The sequence below is a fragment of the Dreissena polymorpha genome, chromosome 11 (genome assembly GCF_020536995.1).
Source record: "Dreissena polymorpha isolate Duluth1 chromosome 11, UMN_Dpol_1.0, whole genome shotgun sequence".
NCBI lineage: Eukaryota > Metazoa > Mollusca > Bivalvia > Myida > Dreissenidae > Dreissena > Dreissena polymorpha.
In genome coordinates, this window is record NC_068365.1 from 68,291,589 (window position 1) to 68,309,874 (window position 18,286).

An 18,286-nucleotide genomic window follows, 5' to 3' on the forward strand; every position below is an offset into this window, starting at 1 on the left:
TTTAAATCGGAGAGCACTATTTGTCATGCATGCGTTGTTAGTTTTTCCTACTGACCGTTTGTCCTTTGTAGTTTATTTTACACTATGTCCATTTCTTACATGTCCATCAAGAACGATTATACTTATTGTTTGAATTTCGTGAAGTAATAAAAAAAATTGCTCATGCTTTCAAATTTAAAACGATAAACTTCATACACCAAGATAATGTACGTAGACAATGACTATTGCTTATTATGTCAGAAAAGAACAGAACAGAATAGTTTATTTTTGCTTAAGCATATATAAAGCTCATCGTAATAAACATGCAAATGCAATAACAGCATGCGTTTCAGTTAAATACAAAACATACGTCATTTCGAAGAAAGATCTATTTAAAAAGGAATGGAATACAACATGTTTTAGGGAGAATGTCACATGAAAGAGGTTGATACTTAGTTAGTACATAATGTAAAAACTTTGTAAAATGATTGCAACACGTTTTACATTATTCTAAGCTTATTGACTTTTTAAAAGATATGCTATTATACTATATATGGAAGACATTTTCTCCCATTTTCATTTAGCCTTTTAAACAAAACATGGCTAGTTTTCTTTACACTTAATTATTATCTTTGTACTATAAAGTAGTTTGATAAACTTGAACATTTTTGGGCGAGATTTATAATACTTTGGAATGAATGTATTCCTAAAATCGGCATAGAAAGGGCATTTAATAAGAAAGTGATATTCATCCTCGATATATTTAAGGTTGCATAAAACACATTTGGGTTGATCTCTGACAATGTTCTGGTATAAATAAATAATAATATAAATCAAGAATAATAAGTGAGCCGACAAACGTAATGTAGCAATAATGTTCATATGTTTATTTTTATTTTCAACAATATCAAGATAAGCCGATCTTTTAAATACGGGGCCCGTATTCACCAAACAATTCTTAGACTTAAGTCTAAGAATAAAGAAAATTCTTTATATTAGAATATTCAATAATATCTTTAATTTTGAGTAAAACTCTGCGGTAAACATCTCTATCTATATTATTCTTCATATAGAACATTTTGTTAATGACATAATCTACAGTGGATGCCTGTATATATTCAAACACTGAACGCATTTTTCTTGGTTCTAAGTCTATTCTTTATTCTTAAGTCTAAGAATCGTTTGGTGAATACGGGCCCTGGTTTTATTTCCTTATATAAATCATTGAACTTGATAATGTGACACTTATATTCCAGTTATATATATACTGGCGACATTATGTGTTGTTTTTTTTAAGTTACGTGATAAATTGATTAGAGTTTACATATTCGGGAAAAAGCCATACATCGTTAAAACATGACATCAGTAATGGGATTAATTGATTACAATTTACAGATTCGGGAAATAGCCATACATCGTTAAAACATATCATAATAAAACATATGGTTTATTGTAATGCAAGGCCTCCTGCCCAAAACACATTTGTTCAATAATCATTAAATGTGGTGACAACATAGATATGTTAATTAATAATATATTATTAACGAGCAGAACATGTAACACAAAGAACTGGGCATACAATATATATAACCTATCATTTCATAACTTTGGCAGGTAAGTAATTCAAGTTATATGTTTCATAATAAGAGTACTTAAAACGTCATGAAACACTTTTATATCAAGTATCAATCAACAAATTCTTTCAAGGAGTAAACGCTTCGTGCATATATTTTGCAATAGCAATTAACTCCTTCTGTCATATTCCGACATCATTGTATAAAACAGATTTAAAGTTTCCAATGATGTTCATTAAATATTTAAGTCTTATCTTACCATATAATGGGACCACTAAAACAAAATGGAATTCGTCTTCATAAACATAAACATTGTGTTTTAAACAGAAGTAACAATATCTATTTTCTCTATCTATACTCATATGATGGCCCTTTTCAATTTGTAGTTCGTGGCCTGAACAATGAACATTCGATAACGTCCTTTTTAAAACATAAGGTAAATCCGTGTTTATGTATCTCTCGGTATTCAGGAGAGTCTTGAAATATTTATTATGTAGTGCTTTTGATGATGTATTGATAAAATCCTGCATCCTTTGGTGAGCAAAGCCTTTAAGTCTTCTTTGATTGAGTTCATGAAAGCTTTGACGTTTCAAATTTCACCGACTATCCAAGCAAACCCGAAGCCATTTAAAAACAGAAGTTGTTCAACTCCGGTAGCCCACTTTGTCTTGTCTTCGGTGTCTAAGTTACGTAGCATCAGGTAACAGTTTTTCGGATATCTTTGGTCTTCCATTCGTGTCAGCTTTGTCCAATACTTGATACAACGCGACATATACCTAACATTTAATGGAAGCCGACCAAATTCACACAGAGTGAGATAGTTTGGTAAATTTTGATTTAAACACGCCACGTATTTACAAAACCGGTAGTGTACACGCTCTATAGTTTTGTCGAAACGGATCCACCATATCTCTGAGGAAATGCATACAATTGGGGCCACCATTGCATCGAAAACATTGGAAGAAACCAAATCGTTTTTTAAATCTGTATATATTGTGCACCGCCTTCTAAGTCTGTAGTCTAAATATTTCATGGGTTTTGGTCCATAATAAGGTTTGCGTAAAATAGGCAACCAGATATTTATAAATCTGCACAACTTTCTTTTTTTTCACCGTTATTAAACCACTTTTCAAAAGATTTAAACGGGTCTCCGTTGCGAAACACCATAATTTCTTACTTTTCCACATGTATATTCATCCCGGTTAGGGAGCAGAATTGTTCAATACAGTTTATTAGTCTTTGTAGGTTGTGTTTTGTATCGGCCTTGCTGGCTATATCGTCAGCAAATAGGAAGGTATATATGTCATCAGTTATATCGTTAATAATATATCGCACTTCAGCTTCAAAAAGTCTATTAGGTCATTGATAAACAGCGAAATAATTCAGAGACGAGCTGAGATAGCCTTGTTTCGTTCCGATCGAGCACTTAAAAAATCTAATTAAGTCATCTTTTACTTAAACACACGACCTTAAGTTGTCATACATTGATTTAAATATATTCAAAAACTTGCTGTCTTTTTTATGCCTTTCCTGATCAAACGACGCCATGAATTGTGATGAACACACGAATCAAATGCATTATAGAAGTCAATAAAGAACACGTATATTCTCCCCCTTTTCTTACACAAGTATTTCTAATTAACAGCCGGCAGGTTAAATATATTGTCCACCGTAGAATAATTTCTACGAAAACCAGCTTGAGATTCAATAATTACGTGATTTTCTTCACACCAACTAGTCAGCCTTTTATTCAATATATTTGTAAATATTTTACTTATACTACGTATAAGTGATATGGCCCTATAATTATTAGGATCGTCTATACTGCCCTTTTTGTGTAACGGTACTATAATGCTTTCGCTCCATTAAATACCATCATCAAAAATAGCATTAAATAAGTCTTTCAAAAAAGGCACAATGATTTTGCAGGTATGTTTGAACATTTCAATACATACTCCATCTACACCTGGGCTACAGTTACATCTCAACGAGCTAATGCTCGCGTAAACGTCGTCGGCAGATATCTCACCGTCTAGAACGTCTTCGTTTATGTGGGTGGCTAGTTCTGATTATTCGTTCTGGTTAACGGAAGTTGATGTATTGTCTGCTAAGTAAAGGTTTTCGAAGTAGTCCACCCATGTACTTGCAGAAATACTGGCATCGATACCTTTTATTGTATTATGATAACTATTCGAACATTATAATTGCCTCCAAAATTCCTTTGGGCTAGTACTGGCCATAACCAGGTCGTCTCTTCTACTTATTTCTTAATCTTTTTTTTTCTTTCTACATAAGTTTTTTGAACACTTTTCTGGCATCAATATATTCATGTAGATCTGCTCCTGTGTCTGTCATTCGAAACCGACGTAATAGTTGATACATTTTTACTTGTTTTATTGTGCCACATCACACTCCCGGCACCACCAACCAGGCTGGTTACTCTCTGATGGCCTTGCTGTACTCATATTTCGAATTACACGCATTTGTGAACCCTCAGTTTTGAATATCGTGATAAAGTCATTCAGTTTTTCAAGGGTATTCGTTGTGTTGACTGTATATATGAAATCTTCTTCTACTCCCAAAACAATACTTACAAATTCATCTTCACCCTCATGAACCCATTTATATTTTATAAATGCATTTTAGCAGACATATCATGCTCTTCTGTACGCATAATGATTATCGTTGTATTTACAAAACAAAGAGCAGTACAATGAAAACTGATCAGAGAAATCAATAAAATCAACACCAATGAGGAAATAATATGAAAAAATATAAGATGAAGCTAAGATATAATCTACAATACTATGACCGTTATTTGCAGCACATGTACATTGCCGTCTTTATCGTCGAACAGTCGACCATTTATCAAATGTACATCATGTATTCAACAGAAGAGTTCCCACTTATCTATTGTCAAGTCTTTCGAATTACGCTGAATGCAAAATTATCACCTGGGTAGTCGGTATCTGTACTATAAAAAATCATCATCGTCTTGGGGGATCAAGCATATCTTTTACACGAGCGTTAAAGTCCCCGGCTATAAGAAAAGAGGTATCTGGGAAATCGGACTTCATAATAGTTAATTTGTCATGAAATAGACTAATGTCATCGTTTTCCTCCGCGTCATATATAACAGACCCTTCTTGAGATACATATGTAAAGAACATAATTAGATGTTTTGGTAAAGAAAGCAATTCCTTTTCTACATATAATACTATACAATCCGTAAACTGATATTCCTGTTATCATTCTTATTATCATGCCGTTTCGACAAAAATACTTTTAATAATACTAATACACCGCCTGAATTACAAATACTGCTTTTACTCTGTGATATAATAATTTCAAAGAGAGTATAATCACTGAAAACATCACTATATTCACACAAACGCATTTCATATTAAGCTATTAAAGGCTTATCTGAACAAAAAATTCACTATCATATATATATATATATATATATATATATATATATATATATATACATATAACAAGGTCTTCAACTCGAAATCACCCGAAAACAGGGTGCATCGCCTTGAACAGCCATTACTACATCAATTTTGCAGCGATGTTCATGATCCTGGTCTTATTCAACGCAAAAATGAATTTACTTTCTGGAAGTGTATATATTTTGATATATTTCAACACATGCTGGGTCAAATTATAAGAAATAAAACGATACACAATTCGCGTGACCTACTTTACAGCGATCAGACAGGATTTATGAATGAAATCTCCAGGTGTAAAGACACACCTTCGCAAAGTGAATTGTTAACATTGTCACCACTCTTTAAATAAATTAATAATATAATTATACATAACTATTGAGAAAAAAGGCATAACAAATAACTGGTTTGGTGAAATATGTCTTACTGATATATTAGTGAAAATTCCATAAACATGTATTATTAAAATATGCCTTGTAAATATATTATTACAATATATCTTAAATATATATTAAACAATAATTCTTGAATTTAAATTAATAAAATATGTTTTATTTGTATATTTGTAAAAAATATGTCTTGTTAAAAATGTCTTATATATATATTTATATAAGTAAAATATGACTTAAATATAAATTTGTAAAATATGTCTTCAAATGTATCAAAGTTTTACAACAAGATTTATCCTGTTTGAAATAAAAATGTCTTGCTTGCGCCAAAATGAGATGACATTTCTTCCAATTCCTTTGTCTAAGCAGAGCCAAATAGGAAATATCCATGTACGTAATTTCATAGTGAGTTTATAGAGTTTCATCACTGATGACAGTGCCTTGATGTGTAATAAAGAAAGCTATAGTTTGATAATTAAAGTGTTGGCCAAAGTACAATTCGTGAAATAAAATGCAAAAGAAAAGCTGTCGTAAGCAAGAGTGCATGTATCGTCCATATTCCTTCCACTACATTATACCCAATAGGTTATCAATACATTATATACAGTGGGTGATCAATACATTATATACACTGGATTATAAAATGTCGTTTTCATTCACAATTATGAGCAAACGTATAACAAATAAAACTACATTTCTATATTATAAACTCATCGAATGAAGTCTGAAAGCAACGATCATTTGTTCGGATTAAGGGAAGGAAGACCATCAATAAAAAATTAAACAGGTATCAGTATTTATGAAAGGCGAAAATCGTGTGCATGTAACTGTTACTTTGGAAGATTTCGTTAGTATCAATGAGCGTCGCGTATTCGAGTGAACGTTGGCTTTGGGGAAATTATGCATCCTGGTATTTACACAAATGTAAATAATTGTATAGAGTTTGAATTAAAAGAAACACGAACAATTTGCGTTTAAAAGGGGTTTTAAGAAAGCGCAAAGGTGACAGACTGTCTTAACAATACAATTAAGTGATGGGTTCTTAAGTCACGTGCACAGTATACTCAGGTATTGGCTTACATACAATTCACCTAACATACCAGGTTAACACTATGAATTCAGTTTGAATGATATCAAAATTAGTATTGACAAGGCTACAAGACGTCTGAAATTGCTTTCTCACATTTTGATATTATAAATTAATGTACTTATTTACACCGAACTTGCTGATTTGTTTAGTTCAACAATCACATAGAATGCAGACCACCCAGATAAGGCAACACAACACGAACGTTTATCAACTTGTATGACTAGATTGTACATTCACATAGGGTTAGATACTACAATAGTTGCTACTCGTACGTTTATCAACTTGTATGACTAGATTGTACATTCACATCTGGTTAGATACTACAATAGTTGCTACTCGTACGTTTATCAACTTGTATGACTAGATTGTAAATTCACATAGGGTTAGAAACTACAATAGTTGCTACTCGTACGTTTATCAACTTGTATGACTAGATTGTACATTCACATGGGGTTCGATACTATAATAGTTGCTACTCGTACGTTTATCAACTTGTATGACTAGATTGTACATTCACATAGGGTTAGATACTACAATAGTTGCTACTCGTACGTTTATCAACTTGTATGACTAGATTGTACATTCACATAGGGTTAGATACTACAATAGTTGCTACTCGTACGTTTATCAACTTGTATGACTAGATTGTACATTCACATGGGGTTAGATACTACAATAGTTGCTACTCGTACGTGTATCAACTTGTATGACTACATTGTACATTCACATAGGGTTAGATACTACAATAATTGCTACTCGTACGTTTATCAACTTGTATGACTAGATTGTACATTCACATAGGGTTAGATACTACAATAGTTGCTACTCGTACGTTTATCAACTTGTATGACTAGATTGTACATTCACATAGGGTTAGATACTACAATAGTTGCTACTCGTACGTTTATCAACTTGTATGACTAGATTGTACATTCACATAGGGTTAGATACTACAATAGTTGCTACTCGTAAGTTTATCAACTTGTATGACTAGATTGTACATTCACATAGGGTTAGATACTACAATAGCTGCTACTCGTACGTTTATCAACTTGTATGACTAGATTGTACATTCACATAGGGTTAGATACTACAATAGTTGCTACTCGTACGTGTATTAACTTGTATGACTAGATTGTACATTCACATAGGGTTAGATACTACAATAGTTGCTACTCGTACGTTTTTCAACTTGTATGACTAGATTGTACATTCACATAGGGTTAGATACTACAATAGTTGCTACTCGTACGTTTATCAACTTGTATGACTAGATTGTACATTCACATAGGGTTAGATACTACAATAGTTGCTACTCGTACGTTTATCAACTTGTATGACTAGATTGTACATTCACATAGGGTTAGATACTACAATAGTTGCTACTCGTACGTTTATCAACTTGTATGACTAGATTGTACATTCACATAGGGTTAGATACTACAATAGTTGCTACTCGTATGTTTATCAACTTGTATGACTAGATTGTACATTCACATAGGGTTAGATACTACAATATTTGCTACTCGTACGTTTATCAACTTGTATGACTAGATTGTACATTCACATAGGGTTAGATACTACAATAGTTGCTACTCGTACGTTTATCAACTTGTATGACTAGATTGTACATTCACATAGGGTTAGATACTACAATAGTTGCTACTCGTATGTTTATCAACTTGTATGACTAGATTGTACATTCACATAGGGTTCGATACTACAATAGTTGCTACTCGTACGTTTATCAACTTGTATGACTAGATTGTACATTCACATAGGGTTAGATACTACAATAGTTGCTACTCGTATGTTTATCAACTTGTATGACTAGATTGTATATTCACATGGGGTTAGATACTACAATAGTTGCTACTCGTATGTTTATCAACTTGTATGACTAGATTGTACATTCACATAGGGTTCGATACTACAATAGTTGCTACTCGTATGTTTATCAACTTGTATGACTAGATTGTACATTCACATAGGGTTAGATACTACAATAGTTGCTACTCGTACGTTTATCAACTTGTATGACTAGATTGTACATTCACATAGGGTTAGATACTACAATAGTTGCTACTCGTATGTTTATCAACTTGTATGACTAGATTGTATATTCACATGGGGTTAGATACTACAATAGTTGCTACTCGTACGTTTATCAACTTGTATGACTAGATTGTACATTCACATAGGGTTAGATACTACAATAGTTGCTACTCGTACGTTTATCAACTTGTATGACTAGATTGTACATTCACATGGGGTTAGATACTACAATAGTTGCTACTCGTACGTTTATCAACTTGTATGACTAGATTGTACATTCACATAGGGTTAGCTGTATGCGAAATGAATACTCGAATGCATTTCTCAATTCGGTCAGTCAATGGTTAAAAAAAAGAAAAAGTTTATCATTAAAAGAACGGTAATTCTGTATAAAATATATATCAATAATTGTATTTTCCCTATTAATAACAAAAGATAGTCAGAATACAATAAACGACATATAAACAGCGGATTGTCTATATGTGTTCAACAAATTCTCAAGTTTTGTTTACGATATGTATAAATAAAATTAAAAATTCCACAATATGTGTCTCACATAAGCTTTTACATTCACTTTATACCATATTACATATATATAACTATAATTATTTACGGTATCTCGTATATGGTTTGTGATTTCGACGGCCATATATTTTATCATTATAATAGTATATGTACGTCTGATAATTTGCATGTTGCAACATTTGCAACAATCCAATTTCGTACGACATTACATCGACTTATTTCGGGTTAAAATGTCACTATGTATTTGTTCGGAGCCGTATATTTTCAATAACTATGATTCCTTTACAGCGGATCAAATTGTGTTAATAATACATCCTATCTAGCAATCGTCTATATTAAGTAAAGACGATAGTGTGTCATTGAAATATTGCCAATTACAAATGGCACCAACATCTCGACTTCTACATAATAAGCAATACTGGTATTGCCCTTACATTCTTAGACCTCATTATCCTTGGGAAAATTGAACTAAGTACAGGGACATCAAAAAAACATTTATAATTGTTTGCTACACTGGCACTATTGCACATCATTTACATCCCTCCACAAGAGACGTTACCAGCTGAACGCCGTGACGAGCTTACAACATGATGAAATAAATGATATGGTTTTATTGAACCAATTCTGCTACGAATGTAAGTGAACGATTGGATTTCACAGATTTTAGCATCTTCCATGCAGTAATAAAGCAAATAATGATATATTTAAGAATGTTCTTACTACCACGGATATAATTACAACCGACTTATGCCAATATGTACATTACATACATTTAAATAACTTGCCAATGCAAGCAGTATTTAATGTTACATATTAAGGACCGACTGCAAATAGATTCGTATTTGTAGTATACAATGTTTGTGAAAACAAGCCGTAAACAAATTATAGTCTGCATTAAATATTTGAGCAATATATATATATATATATATATATATATATATATATATATATATATATATATATATATATATATATATAGATTCGGTTAATGAAAGGTTTTCGCAACGGTTTATAAAAGAAGGCATAAAAATAATACTTGAAAATTATAACTTCAATGTTGATGATAAGTACTACAACCAATCTAAAGGGACTGCAATGGGTACTAAATTCGCGCCAACATACGCTACATTGGTAGTGGGATTTTTAGAACAAAAACTATATGCAAGAATTGGATCAATTTATAATGATGAATTTCTTTCTTTTATAAAAACATTTTGGAAAAGATATCTAGACGATTGCTTTATTTTCTGGACAAAATTTCCCCATGAACTTCAAAACTTTTATACTATTTTAAACAACTTACATTCGGATATCAAGTTTACAATGCAAACAAGCACACTCGAGTTACCATTTCTTGATATATTGATTATAAAAAACAATACTGAAATTAATACTGATATATATTACAAAGAAACTGATTCTAAACAATATCTTAATTTTACCTCGTGTCATAATAAACACACAAAGATAAATATTCCTTTCACTTTAGCGAAACGGATCTGCACCATAGTTTCGAATGATAAACTTAAACTAAAACGTTTAAATGAACTTAAGCATTCCCGTATTCAAAGAAATTATCCACAATCTATTATAAATACAGGTATTAAAAAAGCACTTTCCATCCCTAAACATGAATTACTTTCAAAATCAACACAAAAAGACAAGAGTAATATAATTCCATTTATTTTAACACAAAATCCAAAAAATAAAGAACTGTTTGGCGTATTAAAAAACAACATTGACATTTTACAAACAGACCCGGTTATGAATAAAATAATTTCAAATCAGAAGATAATAAAATGTAAGCGACAGCCACCTAATTTAAAACGTCTGTTAACCAAATCTTACTTTTCATCTCAAGAACCAAGAGTATCCAAATGTAATGACCCTAGATGCGCCCTGTGTGGTTATATTATTGAAGGGAATTCTTTTGATTTTAATGGCAAAATGTTCAAAATAAAAACTAATATGTCATGTGATATACACAATGTGATTTATGTATTAGTATGCAATGGATGCAAACAATATTATATAGGCCAAACTGGCGATAAACTTAGAAATGGGCGATCTGTCCATGGACAACAAATGCGAGACCCCTCAACAAGACAGATGCCTTTAAGTAAACATTTAGATGAAAATTCACATAATGAACCAAAATTTAAAATATTTCCATTTTATAAGCTATTTTCGAACAATATTTCAGCTAGGTTAGCAAAAGAACAACATTTTATACATGTATTTAAACCCAAATTAAATTTCATTTAATATTTATTGACGTTATGACGTCATAATTGATATGACGTTATATCCATGACATTTTGACGTTGTAATATATTGTATTATGCCCTGATGAGCTATGCGAAACGCTTTGTCTAAATCAATACATGTTTAAAATCCCAGACACGTGTTTTTACTTTTATTATATATATATATATATATATATATATATATATATATATATATATATATATATATATATATATATATAATATACACCCCCATAAACATGCCTTTTCTTAAAAGCCATTCTAAGCGGAATCGATTTATTCAATAAAAAAAGATATGTCATGTACAAACCAAGAAGGAACATTATTCCTTCAAGTCATTTCAAGATTTCAATCTGGTTTTATTAAAGGACGATACATTTGTGAAAATGTACGTCTGATACAAGAATGCATAAATTATTTCAACCAACCAAACAATTCTGGCCTCATCTTCTTTGCAGACTTTGAAAAGGCTTTCGATTCACTAGACCATTCGTTTATGTTCTCTTGCTTAGAAAATATGAATTTCGGTGAAAGTCTAATTAAATGGGTAAAACTACTTTATACCGATATTAACAGTATAATAATTAACAATGGCTTCTTCTCAAACAGTTTTAACATCGAACGAGGGGTAAGACAAGGATGTCCACTCTCATCCTCACTATTTATTATATGCATCGAGTATCTATCACACTATATCCAATCAAATAAACATATAAATGGAATATCGCTAGAACCTGACGAAGATATTAAACAGTCCCTTTTTGCTGACGACGCAACTTATTTTTTAAATGACAGTATTGACTCATTCAATAATCTTATAGAATCGCTTACCCTTTTTGGAATGGCATCGGGTCTTAAACTTAACAAAAGTAAATGCACTGTGCTACGAGTAGGTACATTTAAACAAAGTAATATTCAACTTAAAAAAGAAATGAAATTCTACTGGACATCAGATGAAGCAACAACGTTAGGAATAACCTTTACAAACAATGAAAATGAAACAGTTCTTAAAAACATACTGCATAAATTACAAAAATTTAAAAATTGTTTAAAATCATGGCAGCATCGTAAACTTACACTAATCGGAAAAAACACGGTGTTGAAAACGTTTGCACTCCCTAAATTAATTTATACACTAACAGTTCTCCCAAACCCACCAAATGATATTATTAAAGATATACAATCAGAAATATTTAATTTCATATTAGACGGTAAACCTGATAAAATCAAGCGAACTCAGTTAATTCAATCTGTAAAAATGGAGGTATCCAATTAACGGACATCGACTCATTCTTGAATGCAATCAAATGCAGCTGGGTTAAAAGACATCTAGATAATACCAATACAAGTAAATGGAAATTATTCTACCAGGAAATCCTAAAAAAATATGGTGACTCCTTACTTTTTGAATGTAACATCAGCAATACCATTTTGCATGAAATTGCAAACGAAAACATGTTTCTATCTAATGTTTTATCGGCATGGACTAATGTTACTCATAATCTAGAAACCCAAATCACCAGTAAAACTATTTTATGGCACAATAAAGACATAACCTCAAACAATAACACTTTTTTCTATAAACATTGGTTTGAAAAAAACATTAAATATGTCGACCAATTGTACGATTACAGAATAAAAGACTTCTATTCTTTTGAGAGTATATGTTATATATACGGAATACCTTCAGGCAATTTTCTAATGTATTACACATTTATTAAAAGCATACCCATACATATTAAATCTACAATAAATACAAATAACGCACCATGTACTCAAACATCATTCACGGAAAACATACTTGCAAAACAAAACAAAACAAACAAAATATTTTACAAACTACAAATTAAACACCCTGCAGAAAACTCCAAGATTCAAAATAAATGGCAAAGCCTTCTTCGAGAACAAAAATTTAATTGGAAACAAATATTTATCATGCCATATAAAACAACTATAGATAGCACACTGAGAAATTTTCAATATAAATATGTCCATAGAATCATAGCTACAAGTAAATACCTTTTTAAGTGCAACCTATTCAACACAAATTTATGTGATATATGCAGCGAACACATTGAAACAATAGAACACCTTTTCTGGGAGTGCAAACATATTCAAATTCTATGGAACCAGTTAACAACATTTCTAGAGAAACAACAATTAAAATTAAAACTGTCTCTCTTAAATATCAGTTTCGGTGTGAATACTTTTAAAATACCAGAAATTAATAACACTGTGAACCACATTATCATATTAATGAAATATTTTATATTTAGCTTCAAATACAAAAAACAAATACCTACTTTCAACAGTTTTATAAACTATTTAAAACTAAAGATCCAAATTGAAAAAGAAATAGCCCTCAACAACGATAAACTTCATATTTTTAACAAAAATGGAAACGCATAAACTTTCATAACCCAGTCCAGTTTGATTGATTATTACATTTAAAAATAACAGCATACACCACATGCAACCAAAGCAAAAGAAAAACAGTATATCCTAGCATATCATGTATAATATGTGTTTGACATTATTACTGTTGTATTATACCTCTTTTGTTCTTGCTTATGCACATATTTACATTGTATGTTTTATATTGAATATAAAAAAAAGAAAAAAAAAAAGGAACATTACACAAATCAAAATCGACTGTTTTTAGTAGTGAACACCTATTCATGCCCTACCACTGCAAAAGATAAAACCAGAATAAGAGCTTAAAGTGTTAAACATGCTTTCGAATCAATTATGATATTTTTAGAGAATACAGCCCTACATGACACGATTATTATGTATACTGTTACATTGAGCCCTCTTAAACACAACATGAGTATAATTTTTACTGAATAAAAGCTATAATATTTAACCCGACGTTAAAGATCTACCTTTCACGGGTGTTCTATTCCCCTTAAGTTCTGTCCATAAAATAGTGTCCCTTAATAATCGATATAAGGAATGAGCTTCAATCAGAATAAAAATTTTGTTATATAGGGATAATACACGTTTTCGAGGGCATGATCATCTGCGGGCGCTCGAAAAATCCGTTCCTGCCCGAGTGCGCAGCATGATCATGTCCGAGAAAATGTGTATTTTCGCTATTATTGCATAAACAAATCACACATACCAAAATAATTTTAAATAACATTGAAAACAATATGTTTTGTTCATTCGACATCGACAAAATAATTCGATTATTTCAATACAGTTCAAGAGTGTTTTACATATGCCTCACTCGGTCATCATCCGAAATGCCGAGGCTTTACCTTCGGATAGGCAGTTTTTTATTTAAAATGTGTTTAAACAGTGGATTAATGCAAAGTTGAAATGCATCCGCGCAAAGTAAGAAATGAGGAATTATTTTGCAATTTACAGCAGGAACGTTGAAGGTACATAAACACTTACATCTACAGCAAAGTCTTTTGAAAGTGTTGAGTAAATAACCTTAATTTCATTGACGTTGCCAATAAAATAAAGCTGTTGTCAAGAGAATGCAGATGGTATAACTTGAAAAGTGGATTGAAATAGTCATTATCCCTGCATGCATGAGGAAACTGGTGCTTATTCAGTTCCCCATTTATGCTTGGAAAGTCGTCGAAGGCTGGAGAAGGGAAGTAACTGCGCGTGGACCAGATTATGGATATGAAAAACACATAACAGGGCTTGAACGGCACGTGAATCGCATTTTTAATACACGATTTCTCACGTTCAAGCCCTCCTTTTGCCAAGTTTCTGCACCCCGCCAGAGGGCATTATAGATATAGTTTATGCAATAATCAGTGTTCCCGATTCAAACTGAAAGTGGCAACTAGGAATTGTAAGTATTAATCGTGTTGTGTTCAGATGTCGTACATGTATGTTTGTTTATGGAATTGACATTGGAATATCAATTTACTATCCACTTTTATGATCTTTCTGCCACACATGACCAGTAGTTTACTGCCTACCGAGTCTACGAATCGTAAGTATTTCGACAGCATAGACATGGCGCTCGTGAAACCCATTGGCATACAAAACCCACATGGATTGTTTGATGATATTGCATTCGGTTTTGTTCTGTCACTTTTGTGCACTTGAAGTAGCGCACCCGTAATGATTTCCCGCGATTTATTTAACGATCATTGCCGATCTTCAATGATCGGTTATTTCCGAGAGATGCACTTTATGCTGTTCAAACTTCAAATTTTGATATCTGTTTACGTAATTCCTTTATAATATATTATTTTCCCAATAAATATTGACTTTGATCCAAATATCATCTGAAAAATACGATTTTGCGATTTCTTCAAAGATCGAAGAGCCTTTTTACCCCTTTACTTATGGATATCTAATTTAAGCTTGCACTAATGTGAAGTTGTCGTGGTCGCGCAGGTTCGAATCCTTCCGACACCGCATACTTTTTGCGACGCGTTTAATTTCTTTTCTAACGTAATTTGATTTAATATAGCATATAAGCTATGTTTATTGTTAAAAATGTTGAAATTGTTATGCACATCCTTCAATTTTAAAATTAAAACAACGATATGGCTAAATTGGGTTATTTACTGCTGAACATACGAATGATGCCTGTTGAATTTTATTTTTATTTAAAAAAGAAAACGGTAGATCTCTCTATTTCTTGGTATTTTGCTGTATATAGTGTATCTATAAAAACTAAGTTCAAAATATTACTTAAATGATACTATTTTGAATTTTATTACACTTTGTTTTAAACCAACCATAATTTCTACTTGGCTGAAACCATTTCCATTTCATGGCGCTCTTCCATAGATAACACGTTATAAAAAAATGTCTGTAACAGAATACTTATTTCATATTGTTTAAACTTTTAACACCTTTACTGCATCTGTAAACACCAACTGCATGCCCATATTTGGAAATCTGGATGAATTATGAAACTATCATATACCCCAGGAGTGCAAATAAACTGGACAAAAGGCGAGCGTGGGGGTGGTTTTAAAAAAATCAGTATATTTTTTTTAAAAAGCATGGAAAGCCTACCTAGAAATGTGCATGTAGTTCAGTGAAACGATGCTGATTAAGAAAATAATACATTAGATTATATTTGTATATGTACCCATTACGGGTGCGCTACCTTAATAAATGAGACAAGTTATATATGCTAAACGAGGTACGCATTTATCTTTTAAAGTCGATTCCTGCATGGAAGCATATTATTCATAGTAACGGTATATACTCATGAATACGTGTCCATGCAGGTTAATATTGGTGAACAATAGTTTCAAAAGTAAATATTACCGCATGTTTGTATATATATATTATGCTCGCTTAATGTCTATTGTTTTGATACTGCACTGAACGGTTATAGTTTACGCCCTTTTCTGCATGATTATAAGGCATTTATTGTTATAATGTTTCGTATTGCCGTTTAAAGTAAATTATTCGCAATAGCTGCGATTTCCAAATAACTACTGCTTACGCTATTTTTTTTATTTACAATTATTTATTATTGTGATGTATTTATTGTATATTGTATGAATTTTTACAAAAAGTTGTTTACTCTTATGTAGATACTGATACATTTTCTTGAATTTAATTGCCATGTATTAAATATTTTAAAACCTTCGTTGTGTTTAATTGTGCTTGATTTTTTTTGAAAATAATGCTCAATATTACTCAGTCCGATCAACAAACTGTCAATATTTTGGTTGAATTATGTGATATTATTAGATCCAGTATGCATTCCAAAATATTTACGCAATTAGGCAAGAACTTACAGTTAAGTGGCTGTTATAAGTCTCAGTAAATTAAAAATCAATCGTGAAGAAATAAAAATATAGTTTTGCTTTCACCTTTTTATAGTGTTGTTCACTACTAATATATTTGATTCCAACTGGTACTATTTATATGCACGTACAGATGCTTTATCTTCGTAAACGTATGTGGATATTTTCAAAATACTTTTTGCGATAATTCGCATTCAACAAGTTTGAAAAACCAAAGATTGGCAATGATTTATATACAACAACATAATATTATACATCAGGTTTTAGTTGGAATAGCATCCAGCAGTTTGTAATATAATAATTTTACAAATATTCACTATAGTAAAAGCACATCGGCGTTGCTGTCTTTCTTGCTCAATAAAACTTTATTAATCTAATTTTATGCACAGAACAGAACAGAACAGACAGTTTATTAAGACTTATACATAAGTACATCGTCTTTAATGCATATAATTATAAATAAAGTAATGTCACGTATCCTTATTCTATAGTAGGTAACCAAATCAATATAATGATGTATATATGTTTGTAAGTTAAATGACATTTCAGAACTAAATTCAATGAAATGACATTTCTAAACAAAATAAGAACAGAGATAGACAACGATTTTGACAAGGAGAAACATAACAATTTTAAAGGCAGTAAGGACAAAGTATTACAAATACTATCAGTGACTGCAAAGTGATACATACACTTCTTTGAAGAAAGTCAAACTATAATTCAGTGGTTTTATTTAAAATAGCATTTCGTACAGATAATACTTCCTTAACATATTTACACACGTTTAATATTTGAAATTTACTAGTTGATGTTAATAAACTATGGAACTTAACAACCGATGGATTCACGAAATAAAAACGTTTAATGAATTTTTGCCGTAGAAAACGGTAACATGAACAAACACAAATAAAATGGAATTCATCCTCTATATCCCGTTGATTACAACAAAGGCAATAACGTTCTTCACGGGGGATATTGTTGCGTCAGTATCTTCCTGTCTGAATTCTCAATGGATGGGCAGAAGCCCTTAATTTCACAAAGTATAAACGTAGACTCTTGGGTAATAAATCTAAATAGTTTTCATATTCAAGAGTAGTTTTAAACATTCTATACATATCTAGAGTAGAAATTCTATTCATATCACCAAACCATTCTTGCTTAAAGGTGTCAATAATTCTGCATTTAAATTCACAAACAAAAGCATGACTATTAGT

General features: G+C 31.4%; 1 protein-coding gene across 1 annotated transcript in view; it reads left to right on the plus strand.

Moving 5' to 3' along the window:
• LOC127849915 (uncharacterized) overlaps positions 1-18,286 on the plus strand; it is a 756,865-nt gene that overhangs the window by 284,079 nt on the left and 454,500 nt on the right. The gene's annotated exons all lie outside the window — the stretch shown is intronic.